Raw genomic sequence first — 20283 nt, 5'->3', positions numbered from 1 at the left:
ACTGAATACATCTCTGTCTCCTGTGAAATTTCCAGCTACAGAATTACTTTATAACAGAATAGCTATCATAAATAGTTTCCTGAAAAACACTGGGCCACAATACTATCAACACGAATGATATCCTTTGAATTAGTGTGATACTGCTCACTAGTCTCTTTTGTGAGAGATGTTAATGGAAATCCTCCTTCTCCCATTATGCAGAGAAGGAAAAGTCTTTCTTTAAGGCTGTTGTACAGCAGGATTCAGAATAGGCCAGCACAGCATATGCTGTTTCTACTTTTCTAGGGATTTTCTAATACGAGAATCTCCTTTATTTCCAAGAAAAACAAAACCCCTCTGTATTTTAGTTGTTAGCCAAAAAGTTAAAAACCATAAATACAATGAAAATGTAGACATGTCTGCTCAAGTCTGTTGAACAGTGAATGAGCAGTTTTTTAAATCAAACAATCTTCAGTTTGATATTTATGAAAAATGTTGGGAAAATTCTGGCATCATTCCATTAATTATTTTTTTCTCCCGAAGATCAGATTTGAAGATAAATTGAAGTTAGAGAAACAAAAGTAGTAATGTTTGTGGAGATACTTTGCTTGATCATTTCATTATTTTATTTTTTAAATTGGAAATCAATGAAAAGGGGTGAGAGGGAGAAATGTTTAAAACATTACTTTCCAGAAAAAAATAACATGAAAAGTATTAGGAGCAAAACCCCCCAAAACAGTTGTGTTTCCTCTTCTATTTACATCCCCTGGGTTCTTTAAATTTTCTTCTTTTCTATGTTCCTGATTTTTGCTTTTTCTTGACAAATGAGAAAAAAGAACCTATGAAAAACTGAAACAACAAAACCCAAAATATTCTTATTATAGGAAGAATTTCTATTTCTATTTTTATATTGTTGAGACTGAGGAGAAAAATGAGCACAGTATCTGGTCATAAATTTCTGGCATTACTTATAAGGTGTAAATGCACCACTCCAGCAGGGAAGAGATGTCAAAGGCTTTGAATGCTCCACAATTTCCCATGGTTAAAGCTTCGGTGTTTTTGCAATGTAGGGAAGTTGCACTGCTGTTTCTGTCTTCTGAGTCAATCAGAAAAGGGTTAAAACTTAAGTGATCGTTCAACACTGTTAGCACAGCCAAATCAGAAGAAAGCAAACCCCAGCATAAATTCATGTTCAGAAAAATACATATAATCACAAAACGGGTGTCAGCAGTACAAGTACAAGGACCATGTTTTCCTCTCATGTACTGCCCAGGGAAGGACTATCTCCTTATTTTCACTGATATTTCAACCTTTGGGTGTTGCTGTCTTTCTGCTTTCTGTAGCCTTGGTCAAGACATGATTTCTACGTAAAATACTTTGAGGGTATTATGGTGAAATTTCATTTGATATTTTTTCAACTATGAGAAAGAATTACTGGTTTTGTTCTGCTGTAATGGTGAAACCTTCTTGAAAATACCCTGGCACATATAGGAATAGATTATTTTGTTCCAGCTAACATGTGGAGCTATTTGCATTATACTGCATATTCATTTAGCTGTCATCACAGTGGGTGGGGTTCCATTTTCCACTGGATATCTGAATAATGAGTTGCTAGAAGACAGCTACTTTGGAAACACAGGAAAAAGGTGATCTGTAGTAGCCATAAAAACAGGCTAGGAAAAAACAGGCAGGAAATCTGTCTTACTTGTGGGTATTGATATTTCTTGCACACTTCAATCCCTATTGATGAATTGCTCATAAAAATAAAATGCTATGCTTTAGCTGGCAAAAATTAGAAATGCCATATATACTGCAGACTGGAGTCTTGGGGAAGTAACAGTCCATCACTCAATTAGAGTCCCATTGTGCATGAGATGTAGGTCTTAGATACCCCAGAGAGCATTCCTGGCCTGGAAAATGGGTGTGCATAAATGATAAATATGACAGAGGAAATAAACAGGTAAAAGAAAAATTGTAAGTGTGAGGATCCCATATTCTGAAATGGAAGTAAAGATGGCATTTCTTAATGAGTAGTTCCTATTACCAGAGGGCAAAAAATCCAACCCTACGAGCCCCTAACTATTGCCAGTATTTCAATGAATCCCTTGACTGCATGGTGTTCTCTTCTTAACTACATTACTGCTAAAAGAAATGGAATAGAACCAAAATAGTTGTTTAAGATTTAATTTTCGATATTCCTCAATAGTACAAAGTATATGCATTTAGTTAATTGAATGATACTTAAGTTGCTATTTATTTTGCTGGGCTTGTCATTTATTGTCTGTCCACACCATGATTAGTGCACATGCAGTGCCTATCCCTTTTGTACCCATACCACTTGGTCAGTACTTATGTATGAAAATAAATAAGCATTTGCCTAGAGTGAGATTTTTGTACCAGCAGACTGAAATGTTACAATGAAAGCACTGAAGAAATACTTTCTTCTGAAGATTTAGAGAGTTTTATACTTCAGATTTTATTTTAGCTGTGCCATTATAGAAATTGAAGGACAAAGATTTCTAGTTTTCATGTGGGTTTTGTTGAGTTTTTGTTTTTGGACTAGGTATTCTGAACAACATGAAGCATTATTCACTAAAGCTGTATGTGGCTGTAGAGCCCTACAGGATATTTGGATTTCTCCCATAATTACATCACTTTTCCGTAAGCCTTCTATATAAACATCATGCTGTTTGGAAAAGCACTTATTTTGGTATTCTGTATTCTTTGCCTTTATGATACTTGCGTGACTGAAAATCTTTCCCGAACAGAGCAAATTACAAAGTGTAATTGGAATGGCTAAATTCCATGGAAAAGGCCCCTAAATAACAGACTTAGAAGAACCTCAAGATGTTGACAAAAAATTGCAAAAAAGTAGTATCTTGTCTATTCTACAATAAGTCCTACTGTGCTAAGGAAAGAAGGTGGGAAGCGGAGAAGTGTAAGAGATTCACTCTACGATCAAAATCTTCTGTCTGAATGTTAAACCCTGTTCCACAAATGTATGACTTTATTAAAAAATATTGTTCTCTGCTTGAGATTCAGAGAAGATAAAGTTGAAAAGTCATATTATTGAGTTACATAGTAATTGGGAATAAACAGTCTGGGACAGGCAAGCTCATTTATCTGTGTTTGCCCATGTACAATCCACCTAAAGAATGATGCAGACCAAGATAAGAGCATTTGCAAGCACTCACTGCTCTTTCCAAAGCCTAAAGGCTTTATCTATGCGTGGACTTGAGCTCTCTTACAAAATCTTACCAGTCTAGTAACAGTGATTACTGGGAGAGATGTAAGAGAACAAAAAAATTTCCAAAGATCCTATTAAAGAGAAAATGTTAGGAAAGCTGGCATGTATTTAAACTACATTTCATAGAATCATAGAATTGTAGAATACTTAGGGTCGGAATGGACCTTAAGATCATCTAGTTCCAACCCCCCTGAACCATGCCATACAAGGCTTTGTCCAACCTGGCCTTGAACACTGCCAGGGATGGAACGTTCACAACATCCCTGGGCAACCCATTCCAGTGCCTCACCACTCTAACAGTTAAAACCTTATTCCTTATATCCAATCTAAACTTCCCCTAAGTTTCAACCCATTACCCCTTGTCCTATCACTGTAATCCCTAATGAATATTTACTCCCCAGCATCCCTGTAGGTCCCCTTCAGATACTGGAAGGCTGCTATGAGGTCTCCATGTGGCCTTCTCTTCTCCAGGCTGAACAGCTCCAACTTTCTCAGCCTGTCTTCACACGGGAGGTGCTCCAGTCCCCTGATCATCCTCGTGGCCCTCCTCTGGAATTGTTCCAACAGTTCCATGTCCTTTTTATGTTTATGTCCTGTTTATGTTTATCAAACATTAGAACAATAAGCATGGATGGCATTTTTACTTTTTCAGGGAAATGCTGTTTTCAAATTCAGCCATATAGGAGTTGCTGACCTCTCTTTTTTGTTTGGTAATTATTTTCATTGCTTACTTTGTAAGAACAAGCCACTAAAATATCTCTAACCACACTTCAGACATGACCTTAGAGATCAACCTCTGGTTAGTTTACTGACCTCTTTAATTTATGCTCCTTGTTATTGAACTTGTCCAAATCCCAACAGAAAGGGCTGGCTTGAGATTTGAAAGATCTGTAGCTTGATTTTACCTCTGTTCCTTTTCTGGTGTGTGCTTAAGTCTGTATAGACATGATTAAGGATATAGCAATTGGGTGGCATCACCCTGGCATCCCAGCATCATGGCAGACACAAAGGACACAGTCACAAACATAAGGCTGAGCAAAGTGTTCAACACTGTCCCACATGACATCCTTGTCTCTAAATTGCAGAGACATCAATTTGATAGGTGGACCACTCAGTGGAAAAAGAACTGGCTGGATGGTCGCACTCAAAGAGTTGTGGTCAATGGTTCAGTGTCTGGCTGGAGACCAGTAACGAGTGGTGTCCCTCAGGGATCGGTGTTGGGACCACTCTTGTTTAATATCTTTGTCACTGACATGGACAATGGAATTGAGTGTGCCCTCAGCAAGTTTGCCGATGACACCAAGCTGTGTGGTTCTGTTGATACGCTAGAGGGAAGGAATGCCATTCAGAGGGACCTTGACACACTTGTGAGGTGGGCTGATGCCAACCTCATGAAATTTAGTGACATGACAAGTGCAAGGTCCTACACCTGGGTGGGAGCAATCCCAAGCACAGCTACAGGTTGGGCAAAAAGGAAATTCATGGTAGTCCTGCAGAGAAGGACTTGGGGGTGTTGGTCAATGAGAAAATGAAAATGAGCCAGCAGTGTGCACTCACAGCCCAGAAAGCCAACCGTATCCTGGGCTGCATCAAGAGGAGCGTGACCAGCAGGTCAAAGGAGGTGATCCTGCCCCTCTACTCTGCTCTCACAAGACCTCACCTGGAGTATTGTGTTCAGTTCTGGTGTCCTCAACATAAAAAGGACATGGTACTGTTAGAACAAGTCCAGAGGAGGGCCACAAGGATGATCAGGGGACTGGAGCACCTCCCATGTGAAGAAAGGCTGAGAAAGTTGGGGCTGTTCAGCCTGGAGAAGAGAAGGCTGCGTGGAGTCCTCATAGCAGCCTTCCAGCATCTGAAGGGGGCCTACAGGGATGCTGGGGAGGGACTATTCATTAGGGACTGTAGTGATAGGACAAGGGGTAACGGGTTGAAACTTAAACAGCAGAGGTTTAGACTGGATATAAGGAAGAAATTCTTTACTGTTAGAGTGGTGAGGTCCTGGAATGGGTTGCCCAGGGAGGTGGTAAATGCTCCATCCCTGGCAGTGTTCAAGGCCAGGTTGGATGAAGCCTTGGGTGATATGGTTTAGTGTGAGGTGTCCCTGCCCATGGCAGGGGGGTTGGAACTAGATGATCTTGAGGTCCTTTCCAACCCTAACTATTCTACGATTCTATGATTCTATGATGTGCTTTGGCAATCTAAAGTAAAGTGATGAAGAAATTTTCTAAGCTGAGACTTAATTTTATACTAATTTTTCAATTTGTTTAGTTTTGAGCTTGGCATGTGAAGGAGGAAGACACTATTTGAAGAAGCCCAATTTTCTCTGTGATTCATATCTAATAAAAATATTGTGATTTTTATGAGTCATTATATTCTAACCGTTTTCCCCTATCAAACTTTATTTAAATTATTTATCACTCACATTAAGAGGTTCCTACCATAATTTCAAAAGCTGTATGTAATATATTATGCTATGCAAATTTCTTCCAAAGTAGCTGATGAGGATAACTAACTTATCTAGAAATAACTTTGTTTACTACTATTGCAATGCTCTTCTGAAGGTGAGTAGAGACTAATTAAAATACTAGTGATTAACCTGTCTCATGGAAAGCATCGTAATGCAAGTGTTGCTTCAGGGAAATTTCTGTTGTAAAATCAAAAAGATACACGAGGAGCAAAATAATATTTAAGGTGAACTGCCAGTCAAACTATGTTTGGACAAGTTCAGTTCAGTTGACTTAATGTTCCTTTGCTGTCAATGTCATGGTTTTGAAGAATATACTAGGAGCATGTAAGTAGACATAGATATAGAGAATACAAGATGGAATAAAAACAACATTAATTAATTAATAAAAAAAATTAAATAAATTGAAAAAATATATACTCATGGGAAATAAAAACAAGCCTGATGTAATTAGGCCTAGATATATTATTTATGGAGCTCTGTTTTTTATACTTCTTACTGAAGAAATTGTTTAATTTACTGAGGCATGCTGGTAAAAGCATTAAAAAATATTAGGTAAGACTAAAGTGTCCAGTACACTGTTCCAAGCAATGACCAGAAGAAGCGGTCTAGGACAGACCAAAGGTGAAATCAGAAAACAGATTGGCTAGAGAAAACTGGTTTGTCTGGTTTTTTTTTTTTTTTAAGTAATTAAGAGCAGATCATGTTATATATGAAATTATAATTTATCTTTCCCTCATCTATATAATTTCACATTAAATTTTTTTAATTTTAACTGTCATTTCAATGACCAGTCACCCACCTCAAAGTTGTGGGGCTTTTTAATTTATTTCATGAAGATTCAATCTCTACTCCTACTCTGTTTTCAGCTCTCTAATTCCTTTTGATAAGGGAGGTTTTTGAGAGCCTTATGGAAAGCCAAGCACATTATATCAAGTGGATCTCCTTTATCACATACCTTTTATCTCCTTCAAAGAACAGTACAGAATAAAGACCCTCATCTATATTCTAGTTCATATATTTCCATTTTTCTTTCATTTTCTAATTATTCTTAAGGTAAGGGCATCAAATTTACTGGCTTGTAATGATGTGGCTTTCCATGGCACATGAAAATATCGCACATTTGTGGTATTTTCTGTTCTTCAGGCCTCAAGTACCAAGGTGATTGTAAGCTAGAGTTCATAAACCAGACACAATTTAGTTATTAAATGCCAGAGTACTTTTATAATGGCTAGAGATATTCCTGGCAAATCTTCCTCTTACGTAAACTAGTCCCTTATCTGGACCAAACTGATTTTATTGATGTTTATGTTCAGAAGTTCTTAACTAGCTTTAGATATATCTACTGTATACTTGAGTTTTGGCTGCTCTGACTCCACAGACAGACAGTGGACCCAGGAAATGCCATAGTTTTCTTCTGCTGGGCTTTTCTTTCTTTCTTAAACCAGCAGAACTGGAACCATGCTATAATGCAAGACAACACTCTTATAGGGGAGGTCTGGCCTCTGCTGACTGGAACTTTTGCTCCTAATTCTAATGGATGTAAGGTGCCAGACTCCAGAATTTAAATTCCCAATTCAATAGTTGCCAAAAAATAGAAGCAACAGGAATGTCGCTTTTACAGGCAGAGGAACAGCAAAGTGTTCATTTCATTTGTCTACTTGTTGAGAAAAAACTGCCTGCACCTACAAGCACAAATACTGAGGAGTGTCTAGTACCAAAAATCTAGTCTTTTAATTCAAGAACATGGACTCTTCTCTCATGAAATTCTGGAATTATCAACAAGAAAAGAGTCCCCACCTCTCATTCATCTGCCTTACTTGAACAATATTAGGAAGCATATACTGGAGACCTGACCTAGCAGAATCTCTCACTGTATGTATTCTAATCAAGAATACTCTACTGCACCTCTTAAAACACATAATGGCTTTTCAAGGACTCAGAAAATATTCAGAATGGCACAGCCTACAGCTGCACCAACTGCATGAAAGATAAAAAAGGATTCCTGCTAATATAAAAACAGCTCTTCGCCGTCCTTGTCCTTATCCTCGTCGTCGTCTGTGTGGAGCTGCGTGAAGCCAGGAAGGAGCGGCCCCGGGAGCTGCCGGCAGCTGAGGCTGCCAGGGAGAGCGGCACGGGGAGCCAAACGGCTGTGGCAGAGCAGCGGGAGCAGGCGGGGGAGGAGTGGAGCAGGGCAGTAGCTGAGCAGCAGGATCAGGCGGTGGGGGGGGTGAGTCCTGCAGCCGTTCCCGACCCTCCGACGGCCGAGAGTGTCCCCCGGAAGTCGCCCGCCGACCCCCAGCAGGATGCAGGAGACTATGCAGCACTTCCCAGCAAGGCAGAGGAGGAACCGAGTTCCAAACCCCGCAGCATCCGAGAATATTCCCCGGAAGTCACCCGCCGAGCCCCAGCAGGATACAGGAGACCAGGCAGCACTTCCCAGCAAGGCAGAGGAGGAAGATCTGGACTCGGGAGAAGAGAAGCTGATAGTGGGAGAGCTGGCAAGCACGGCAGCTACATCAGCCCCAGTGACAAGTGCAGCAGCATCATTTGAGAGTTCTGACGGTTATGAATGGCTTTTGGGTGCCCTTGGGACCTTCCTGCTGATTGTGATGGTTTTTGGCATGGTGGCACACACACAGAGTGTGTTCCATCCGCAACCATTTTGTCTGATCCCAAAAGTTAAGCAGAGTCAGGTCTGGGTCTTGTCTAAGGTTAGACAAGTACATAGGAGCACCAGGAGACTGTTCCCAAGGCTGGACAGTCATGAGTGGCAGGGCATGTGGGACAGTATGGCCAGGTATCTGATCCACTGGGCCCCTCCAGTGCTTTGGAAGCATTGGAGGTGGAAGGCAGCTGTATGGAGTCCTCAGCAGCAAGCTGTAGAACTGCTGAAGGGGACGGTGAATGATTTTGAGCCTGGTGGGCCCAGATACTTCAGGCCATCAGTCCAGAGATGCAACATAGAGATGTCTCATGATCGAGGGGTGGACTTAAGAGTGGTTGTGTATTGGAAATGTGAGATCTGGGCATGACGTGAATGGTATGGAATAAGGGGTGGATAATGTCATGGTTTGAGCATGTTTTGAGGGTGTTTTTGTTCAAGGTTTTTTCCAGCCAGGGGGAGTCTGGGAGGAAGGAGAGACAGGACACCTGACCCAGGCTAGCCAATGAGGTATTCCATACCATAGCACGTGATGCCCAGGATGCATACTGGGAAGGGGAAGGCTGGGGGGGTAGAGCTCTGGAGGAAAATGGAGGAGGGAGCACATGGTGCTCGGCCAGGCAGGGTGGAGTGAGTTATGGGTCGGTGGCTGGTGGGGTGTTGTATTCTTTTCACTTGCTGTTTGCTGTATCATTATTATTTGTAGTAGTAAATGGCAGTAGGGGTTTTGTGTTATGCCTTAGCAATTAAACTGTTCTTATCTCAATCCGTGGGGGCTACATTCTTTGGATTCTCCTTCCTAACTCTCAGGGAGTTGGGGGACTTGGTTTAAACCACGACAACATTAATGTTCAGACCATGAGATGCAATGTCATACAATTAGGTTCAAAGAGAAATAACTGAAATATTTGTAAAAAAAGATTAAAAAACCCCAAACCCTAGGAGAGTAAAATAGGAATTAGAGTTTCTGCTGCAGGATTAGTCAGATATTGTAATGACAGCCAAACCACTGCTATGACCACATGCACATGGGCTGATGGCATGCACTGCTTGGGACGCTGGTGAAAGTTGGAGAATTTATCTGAGCCAAAGTCCTATAAGAATTACTGTAGATTAATTTCTGTTGGTATTGAAGGTGCATCTCTCCTAAATCTTTGCTTTTTATGAGCCTCCTTTGCTCAAGCAGACTGGAAAGGCATAAGGTTGAAAAACACAAATATTACTAGGGAGACAAATACTGCTGGGATCTACACCATCATGAGATACTTCAATTTCCCAAATGAAGAACAAGTATTACCAAGATGACTCAGTCCCTGCGGGTTGTAACAGGTGAAAGATTTCTTCACCATTCATAAAGCAAAAGATACTCTTCATTCAGCCATGAATTTTGGTGAAGGGATTAGTTTGAAACTGATAATGGCAGAAGTGATGTAAATTGAGAACTCACACGTTAATTTTGCATAAACATCATCAGCAAATAGTAAGCTTCAGCTGCAAAAGGACAGACTTTTAGAAAGTAAGAGAACAGTTTATGAAATTAGATGGGATAGAGAGGTTAGGTTATTTTTTAAATAAAGGCAAAAGCTGTCTGAAATTTTATCCCAGTAAGATGCGAAAATCAGTAGTTGAGAGATTACTGGACAAATAATGTCCTCCAGTAGGACAGCAAAGAGCAAATAAAACTTGTAATAGAAAGAGAGATTTATTTGTAACAACACGTAAATATTGGAGATTTAGGCAGAGAAAGGAAGATCTAGGGAGAAGACAAGAAAAAGTGAAAGCTGCTGAACTTTGCAAATAAAATTAAGAATTCCTGGGTAGGCAAATGAAAGAGAACAGCAGAAGATGGGAGATTTAAGACAATGCAGAGAGACTCTACAGGGTATGAGCACATTATATTTTCAATAGGAATATGTAGTTTAATGGCTGTGAAGACAGGTTAGTTCATACAGGATTGTACTGGCTAGAAAGTATGACAGCTAAGCTGGCAGTCAAATACAAGGACCTCAGTGCACTCACAGTGAAGGACTTACTATTCCACCCCTCCCAGTGCTGAAAAACCTGGCACATAATGTTGCAAGACTATAAAAAAGAAGTTTTATAATTCTTTCAGATGTTGGCATAAGTGGCAGAAAACACCTCATAGCTGTGAATATAAAACATGGAAATGACACCGAAGAATGGGAAGAGATGGGGAAATAGGTGCAGGAGAATGTTACGTGATGGGAAGGAAACAGAATGTGAAGACTGTTCACCCCCTTGCCTTTGCTTTTGAGTGGGATTTTCAGTTGTGTCTCAGGTCAGGAAACTAGTCTAGTTTGGAGAGTGAGCTCTCATTTTCCACTTACTAAAGAACTACACCCATTCCCATGCTACACAATACCATGCATACTTGAATGTGTATTCACATGGACCACAGATATTTAGATGCTGACAGGCAGCAGCTAATACGATTTCTAAAAAAGTAATGAGGGAATTTCAGTGCCTAATCTCATAACATCTGCCTACTAAGATGGAGTGTTAGTGTTTATAGACAGCTACGGTGTAGGGCATTCTTTTGGGACTAGAGAGACATTTATCTATTACAATTGTCTATTTAATACAGACATTGTGTTGTCAAGCAAATATGGATAAGTGACAGTAGCAAGTTTAGTAATTATTTTCAATTTAATCTGTGGATTTCAATCTACATGGCATTTCCCATTTTGTGGTCAGCAGGACACAATCATTTTTATCAGCGCTTCAGGTGCTACAATATGCCACCAAGACTGGAGAAAAATGGGTATATAAAAGTAATCTCTGCAACAGGTAGGGGTTTTTACATATAGACAGCATGTTTAGTTTGATAAATAATCCTTCATGTAGTCAGATATTTTTCTAAATACCTGCTATCAAGAAAACACCCAGAAGGTGCGAAGTTCCATTTCTGTTTTCTAGATACAACAAAATGGACTGAATTTATAAATGCCATTTGTATGCCACTTGTTTACTAATATGGAGTTCTGAAAATTGTGAAGAAGGACAGCAAATGATAAGCTATTTCATTTTAATATAGAAGTGACGGTTCTTTGACCTTTTTATGTCATGTTGCATATGATCTTACCACACAACATGAGCAAAAATGACATTTGGAATGAGTGTCCAGCATGGTGAATGTAGACACAACTGGTTGGTTTTTGTTTTTTCCAGGTATCTGTCTTGAAAAAAGGGGAAATCTGAAAGTAAAAAATTAATAAATTGTGAATACAACATAAAACTGAATAAAACTTTATGACAAAATTAGTTTACCCTGCCAAAAAAATGACTGGGTTATTAATTTCTTTATTCTTTGCTTTGTTTTGCATTTCCATGATGACCTTAATTTAAAATTGGAAAACATATATAGAGAGTTTTGCTCTTCTAAAAGAAAACATATGTTAAAAAAAGTGTTAGCGCAGTAACAAAAGCCAGACTCCTGAATTTACCAGCTGCTGGTTTGCATTTTTTTTCCCCAATACATATTACTATTGTGCCAGAATAGAAAAGAAAAAAAGGAGACAACATCAAATATGATGTAAAATATATACAAGTGTTTCAAGACTGTTTTTAAGCATAGTGTTGGAACATGGTACGCAAACTACATGGGTAGGATATACTGACTACACCGTTTTTGATTCCATGTGAATCTGGATCTGATTCCCCACTCATAGCAGTGATGACGCAGCTAAAGCCTAGGAGGCAGCTTACGCTTGATCAGCATCTGTCCCCAGGTTCCTCCCAGCTCTAGAGATGTGATGCTGCAAGCAGGTCACCAGAATTTTCATAGCTTCACCCATGGGTAGCCATGCTCCAGTCCAACATTACATGGTGCACAGAAGGCAAATACTCTGCAAGCAGCACCCCATGCTTTGCTGGGGAGCAAGGAGCATTATGCTCACACCAGAATGAGTGTACCCCCTCCTCCCAGCCTAATGACTGACTTTTTCAAAATACAGGAGAGAAGTGATGATACCTTACAGCTGTTTTTATTGTTGGTCTTTCCCTTCTTGCTACTTATTTTATTTGGCAGATCTTTCTCTGCTTTTTTTTTTTACATTCTTTTTCTTCTTCCCGCAGAGCCTGCCCCCATAGTGGCTGTAGGTCTTTCTAATTTACATGAGTAGCTAAGGTTAGGCTGAAGCATACTATAACTGAGAGCTATGCTTTTCTCCCAGATCTCAGTTCTTCTGCATTATATATAGTTATATATAACAATACACACATACATATACATACACATGCATGTATGTTACGTATGCACAGATACAGATGAATATGTAAATCAGCATTTATATACATACATATGAGAAACTTAAAAAAGAAAATTTGCCTTGGGGATTAAACTGATCTGTATGAATTCTGATTTATAACAAGATACTTTGCCAAAATCAGCAGTACAGTAATTAAGTATCTTCAGCCAGTGCTAGTTTTTGGCACTTTACTGTTTCATACTATTGGTGATCTGGTTTATTCCATTTTAAAGATGAAATATCTACCATTCTGGTTTGCAATAGGATTCACAGAGAATATCAATTTCCACAGTGGAAACATTTCTGCAAAACTGAAGCAGGCTTTTCTTTTTTCCTAGTTTTCATAATAAAAAAAAGACTGACTGTCTATGTTACAGGGACTTAAGTGATGAAAAAAACCTTTTCCTATTATTTTTTTCATTTTACTCTTTAATAACCTATTTATTAACTTTATCCAAAGAAGTGCATTTGTTGCCTTATTTAGGTACCTTCCTTCATAGCCTCCATCATTGTTACAAGTCTTATGGCATTTTTTGGCATGTAGCATTTAGATGAAACTCAGAATAATTCTGTGAACTAGTCACTGGGGTAAAATACTGTGGAGGGAAGGAGGAAGAACTTGACTTTCCTTCTCACCCATTCTGGCATCATTTATTTAGATGGGAAGAAGTGAGGTCCCAGGATTTGGAAGAACTGCAGGGAGCTTTTAAGCTCCCTCTATGTCCAGCACTGCTTTCCTCCCACCTGGCACACTCACATGCCTGCGCAGGGACAAGGGAAGCAGGGTGTAGGAAGGGTTAGCAGACCAGAGCAGTATTTCCCCAGCAGGTAAGTCCCCTCTTTGCCTTTGTAACAATTCTCCCCCCCCCCCTTTTTTTTTTTAAATGAAACCATATAGGTTATTTTATCAGTTTCTAAGAAAGGATTAATTGATGTATCTATTTTAACTGATCACAGCCTTCTAGGGCAGACTACAGCTGCAAAATGATTTTAGCAGCCTTCCCAAGCTAAATCTTGTTTTTCATGGCTAATTAACTTCAGTGAAATCCTCTCCAGGCTTAAATTTTACGAGATGATTCTATTTCTTAAATGTTTTTCTTAACAACTGGTAAGTAAAAATGGTTGGCAAGTTCAATGTTATACAAAAATAAATAAGCTGTTAGTGTTAGACACTATGTATTTACAGGGCTTGAAAATGTCTTAGAAAAATGTGGCAAACTATTATCAGCACTAATTATCTTCAGCTCTGTTCTGAATACATTTACTGTAGCTTTGAAGCAAGTGGTACTCTTCAATGTACATGAAATAGGCTTATATTATTTTGTAAAAACTTCAGTTATAATGTCTTTGTCAAAGGTAAAGGGTATTCAAATCTCAAGCAGAGAATTATCTTAGCAGCAAGCAAACTGTCCTTTCCTTCACGCCCTCCCAGTGATGTGCAAGAAGGAGAACATCTGGCAAAGCTTTCCTCATTCCTTCACTGGCTCGTTGAAGGCAATAGTCACAGTAGGGTGTTCATGCTCTTCACAGCAAGCCTTTGCTCACCACACCAAACCCAGAGAATGGCAGAGGCCTGCTCTGTCCTCCTCCCTGGGCAGCATAGCCAGAGCAGAGCCCAGGGAAAATTCCCAGCCATGCTTCCAGCTGACTGAACCCCCCATCGCAGCTAGCAGCAAAACAAGGCAATGAATTTTCAATCCCAGAATCAGAACTCATTCCCCAGTCTGGGCTGTGTGACTTTCTGATCTTCTCAGTCAAAGCTAGAACAAAATAACTTTCAGTCATGGAATAATAATTAAAACAAAGACTCAAATATGTACAACCTCTCTTAATCAGCTTTGGGTATACAATGGGACCCTGCCCATATAGGACTGCTATTGCAGATGCAGATTACTAGATTATTTAATGCAAAGGGTGTGTTCTCCTACTACCACTCCCATCACCTGCAAATGTGCAATAGTGACATGTTACTCTTCAAATGGCCCTGGCTCTCCTGACAGACCACAGTTTAATACTTACGGAGCAGGGAAGGGCAAGTGTGCATTTGACACTGCTTAAATTACTGCCACATACTTAGCGCGACATGGCTAATAAGAGGCCAAGGCTACTGAAGAAAAAAATAGCCAAGGATAGAATTAACAAGTTTTGTTTCTGTTATTATGCTTTTGATTTACATTTTCAGATACTAACAGAGCTTGGTCTTTAATTTCCTGCCAAAAAGTATAGTTGGATTTTTTTGCACTCCCTTTCAAAAATGATTAGGGGTTTGTCTTTTTGGAGGGGTTGGGGAACTAACTTAAACACTTAAAGCAACATGGACCTTGATTTTCACACAATAAGGGTGATGTTTCTACTGTAAAGTCAGTTTGAAAAAAAACTGAGATGTTGCCACAGAATCCAAACCCAAGTCCATACTTTATCTCTTCAAAGTCAAATTATTTTTTAAAAGCAACATATATTACAGAGAAATTGAATTTATTGATGGAAAGATTGGAGAAAAGATGTTTTTGTTTTTAAATTTTTGTTTTTAAATTTTTTTGTTATAGGTTTCTTTTTCTAGAAATGTTTTTTATGCTATATCATGAATCATATGACTAAAACTGCTTGAAAGAAAGTAAAATGGTTTCAATATGTATGAGAAATTTCCTTTGATATGTCATCAGAAACTGTTTTCTCATGAGATGGACAAGATTTACATCATTTGAGATGCAGTAACACGACACCAGCCAGGCTAGTGAACTAGTGAATGGCAAAGTTTTAAGTAGGCAGGAGGACAACCGGTCCAACTGGTCCAACTTGTCCACTTTTAAAAGCCAGCTGAAATGACATTTCTCATTTTGCTGGTGACTGGAGGTCAACGTTTCTCTTGGGTTTGACTAAATATGATCTGCATAATTATTACTTCAAATTTTAGCATCCTTTCTTCCTCCCTTGTCTAGCAGTTCTGTGCTTTGTTATACTCCTAACAGTGATGTCTGGCACCTAGTTTTCTTCCTTTCCATTTTCAAAGATGACCTTGCTGGTAAATCTTTTTTCACAGGTCCCTCAACTCCATTTAAAATCCAGACCTTTAAATGTGGTCTTCAATAGTTGTAAAATTTTCTCATAAATTCGAAGCTATGTATTTTCTATATTGTTTCTTTCTGGTTCATTTAGTGTGACATTATATAAAATTTCTAAAAAGGCATTTCCTTTGCAATCACTTTTGAGTGAAGTGTCTGGAAAAATCACTCATAACTTTCTGCTTGAGCCATTAATTAGCACACTGCTTGTTAACTGCTGCTGTAACTTTTGATTCATTGGCACCGGCACACTTCTGGTGTGATGGATGTGCTAGAAAGGCTTAGATAGACGGCCTGAAATGTATTTACATGTCAAAGTAAAATGAGATGTGACATTCAGTTTCAAAATGATCCTTAGAGGATAATACTTTTTAGAAGTGATGATGTCGATCTGGAGGCTGAAGCTGTGTAAGTAAATACAAATAATCCTCCATGTGTTTTATCAGCCTTTGTCAGAGTAACCTTTAACATAAAATCAAGAAAAAATCACTGCAGTATTTTAAGATGATATAACCATTATCATAAATAGCATAAATAACAAGTCAAGAATTTATTCAGGCAGCTATGAATAAACATACAAAGGTCTCCTGAACATAAGAAAGGTTCTGCTGTGAGGGAAAATCAAAGAGCCACATGGAAGTAAAAGGAGCTACTGGAAATTAGACCTCTTGAGATGCAGATAAATTTAATGGATGTGGATTTATTTTGATTCTTCTCCTACAAAATAAAAGAAGTTTTAAGATTGACTAACAATTTTCTATGTGAATGGTGTATAATAAATCGTGGTGTAGAAAGCTTTTTGTCTAAAGGCAACTAGCAACTGAGAAAAAACAAAAGACAGAGATAAGTATGTGGAGTTACCAAAGCACTGGTCACCATCCTCTTTCTTGTCTTGATGAAATGCAAGGCCATAGGACACTTGTCTTCCAAATGTCCTGTAGTGCTGTCATAGATAAAGCAGTGTGGATGCAAGGCTTCTGGTTACCATAACAGTGTTTACCCACACAAACTTGTTAAAATGGCTATGGTGAGCTGAAGGGCCACATCTACCAGAACAGTACTGGGTATCCACCACAGACCAAGCATGGCACTACAGACAGATACAAACAGTGCAAAACTTACCCAAGAAGGTGGTTGAGTGAGCTCATGCTGACCTCTGGGCTTTCAGCATCTGTCTTAACCCTCTTTGAAGATCTCCATGTCCCATGGTAGTGCTTTCGGTGTCCTGCTGCAGCTGCAACTATGGGTATAGCTTTGAAGCTGCTGAGAGATTAAAGGCAACATGGTGCTCAGATGCCACTATAATGAAAGGGCTGGAAAAGCACCCCAGAGAGAAGACAAACAGATAAGCCACAACAGATTACTCACTCTGGTTTTGTCGGTCACCAGGACCTATAACACAGCAGCAAAAAGTAAGGCTTAAGCAACATATGTTATTTGGCCAGAATGAACGGGCTCTGAAAGCAGTGCTACTGCTGGAGTGAAAGCCATCCTAGTGCTGTGATTTTGCATGGAGAAACAGGGCTGAGTGACTACATGTCACTAGACACTGTTCTATTCTCCTTTTGGTCCTTACATTTGGTACTTTTGTATGTGGCATAATTATAACACTTTCTGGGTGAAGAAAGTTTTCACTGACAGAAATAGAACCAAGCCTCATTTATAAGAGAATCATGCAGGGCTTTCTTTTGGTTGATACCAGTAGAATAAATGAAAGGACAAAAAATGGCTGTCAGCATTAAATGAAACCTTGCTGTGTTGCTGTACATCATCACAGGACAGAAAAGTACTACACAATGCTTGTATTTAATGTATTCTACTTAGTCAGTAAATGATAGCGTGCCCTATCTAATTAAATCCAGATTTCATGTGCATCTTTTCATTTACTTACTGTCCAAAGAATGGAAGCTAACATGAAAGTATTAAAATCAGATAAAATTGCATTTCATATTAATACTGTGTGTGGAACTGTATAATTTAAAACATATCTTATGAAATATAATCTCTTTTATATATTGCATAGAGCTCTGATATTGATCAAGAATTTCCCAGAAGTGTATGATGAGAGGAGAAAATGAGTGTGTTTCCCTTCCTCTAGGGATCAGTCAGCTTCTTGCTGCTCTTTCACGCTGCTGCTTTGATTAAAACTGGTTCTTGTTTGGCTTGTTTTCTTTTTGTTATCTATTAAGGAAGATTAGTTTCTAAAAGGAATATCAGAATTCAGTCAGCTTCTCTCAAATCAGATATTTTGCAGAGCAATGGGTTAGCAATCCATGGTCTCTTCAGCTCCATCCATTTTCTGATCTCACTGGAAATAAACCACTCTACATCTGGTATATAGTTTCCTAAGACAAACTTTGCTTTATTTTCTGACTTTCAGACAAAGAAAGGCCTAAGGGAGCCAATACTGTCTTGCTGACAAAGACATGGATAGCAGCTGGACTCTTGGTTTGAAAGCTGCCCTTAGCAAAAGGAAGGCACTTTGAAGTGCTGCAAAACAGGCAAACTGCCCTCAGTAAGGAGCACCTGTACAACTTGAATTGACAGTTCAATTTGTTGCAGGCAGCTGCACTTAAACTTTGCATCCAGTTAAAAAACTTAGCCTGTTTAGAGATGGAAAAGGTTTTAAATTTAGTTTCCTAAACACTGCATCCTTCAGGATAATGTGTTTAAGCAGACTAGAGCCAACCCTTTTATTGTTTTGGTTCTCACATCATTCACACTTTTTGTAAATCCTCTAAAGTCTGTGGAAATTGTGCTGGGCAAAATGCAGTAAGAACCAGGTCCTGTACATTTCTTGTGCAGGATCTTCTCTTTTCCAGAATCTGCTATACCAATGATGCCTATCTGTGACTAAGGATTAGTATTTTAAGTCACGGTTTTTATTTGTAACAAAATCATTCAAATATAGCCACACTGTGCTAAATACTTACACATTTATAATTAAAGCTCTTCAAAACCATTGTCTCTTATTCCTTGTGTAAATATGTCCAATAATAATCCTGTAAAAAATCCATACAGGTGGACTTAAGGTAGATGGTACTATTAAAAATAAGAAGGGTTTTAAAATTTTGGAAATGATATAGAGACTTACCTTTTAATATCAAAAATCAATGCTTTAAAAAAATTTATTCAACTTTATACACCAGCAATATGGAAGGTTTCAGGTGTCCTGCTACATTTCTGGAGACCAAAAGCAAAAACTAGTGATGTGGGAGTCTGAAAACTGAAATTAAAAAATGAACTCATAAAATGATGCCAGGAATGTTGCTTATATCCATGAAACAGTAATTAGAATCATAGAATCATAGAATAGTTAGGGTTGGAAAGGACCTTAAGAACATCTAGTTGTAACCCCCCTGCCATGGGCAGGGACACCTCACACTGAACCACATCACCCAAGGCCTCATCCAACCTGGCCTTGAACACTGCCAGGGATGGAGCATTCACTACCTCTCTGGGCAACCCATTCCAGCACCTCACCACCCTCACAGTAAAGAATTTCTTCCTTAGATTCAATCTAAACTTCCCTTGTTCAAGTTTTAAGCTGTTACCCCTTGTCCTGTCATTACAGTCCCTGATGAAGCATCCCCAGCATCCCTGTAGGCCCCCTTCAGATACTGGAAGGCTGCTATGAGGTCTCCACGCAGCCTTCCCTTCTCCAGGCTGAACAGCCCCAACTTTCTCAGCCTGTCTTCATATGAAGGGTGCTCCAGTCCCCTGATCATCCTCGTGACCCTCCTCTGGACTTGTTCCAGCAGTTCCATGTCCTTTTTATATTGAGGACACCAGAACTGCACACAATATTCCAGGTGAGGTCTCGCAAGAGCAGAGTACAGTTGTTCAGATTTTTTAGCTTTTTCATGACAAAGGCAGTTGAAAATGTTCCAAGAAAATTATCTCAGAAAAATGAGACCTTAACGCTTTCCTCTCAGTGTTATGCTCTCCCTTGGAGAAGCAAAATTATCTGCCAAATGCAGGATGATTCCTTTGTTTAAATCCTGACTGTCAGGAGGGGAAAATCTAGTCTCTGCTAAAATTATTTAATTTTGTATCTGTCTCAATAATGCAGCTGCTTTTATCAAACAATGCTCTTTCTTCCTTGCTGGTGGAATACTCGCAATCAATAAACAGTCACTTTGTATTATGTAGACTATTTCAGAAGACAAGTGAAAAAGTGGGCTTTTAACAATGACAGGAACAACAAAGCATGAAGAAATCAGAGAAGATCAAAGATGCTCATAAGTTTAGGTGGTAAGAAATAAAGCCATTAACAATAACACAGTATCTTTCTTGTTATTGCTTCATATTGTATGGAAACCTATAATTGTCACATCAGAAAAAGCCTAATTTACTTTTCAATAATCAAATATTCAAAATAGATCCTTATGCTTTGTATGACACAGTAGAGGGGCCTCCTCATTTACTGTATTACTTTGATGTATTTTTTTATTACTTGAAAAGTCAATTCAAATTTCTGAGGTTTTATGAATATTTTATAGACTTGGTGTTCTGACTGATCAGAAATATCTCTCTCTGATATGCTCCAGGCTTACCTCTCTGCTGTACTCAAAATAAGCCAAGCACAGGAATAG

Source organism: Melopsittacus undulatus, chromosome 6, assembly GCF_012275295.1.
Source record: "Melopsittacus undulatus isolate bMelUnd1 chromosome 6, bMelUnd1.mat.Z, whole genome shotgun sequence".
In the NCBI taxonomy this organism is placed as follows: domain Eukaryota; kingdom Metazoa; phylum Chordata; class Aves; order Psittaciformes; family Psittaculidae; genus Melopsittacus; species Melopsittacus undulatus.
Note: the sequence above shows the minus strand (reverse complement) of the source record.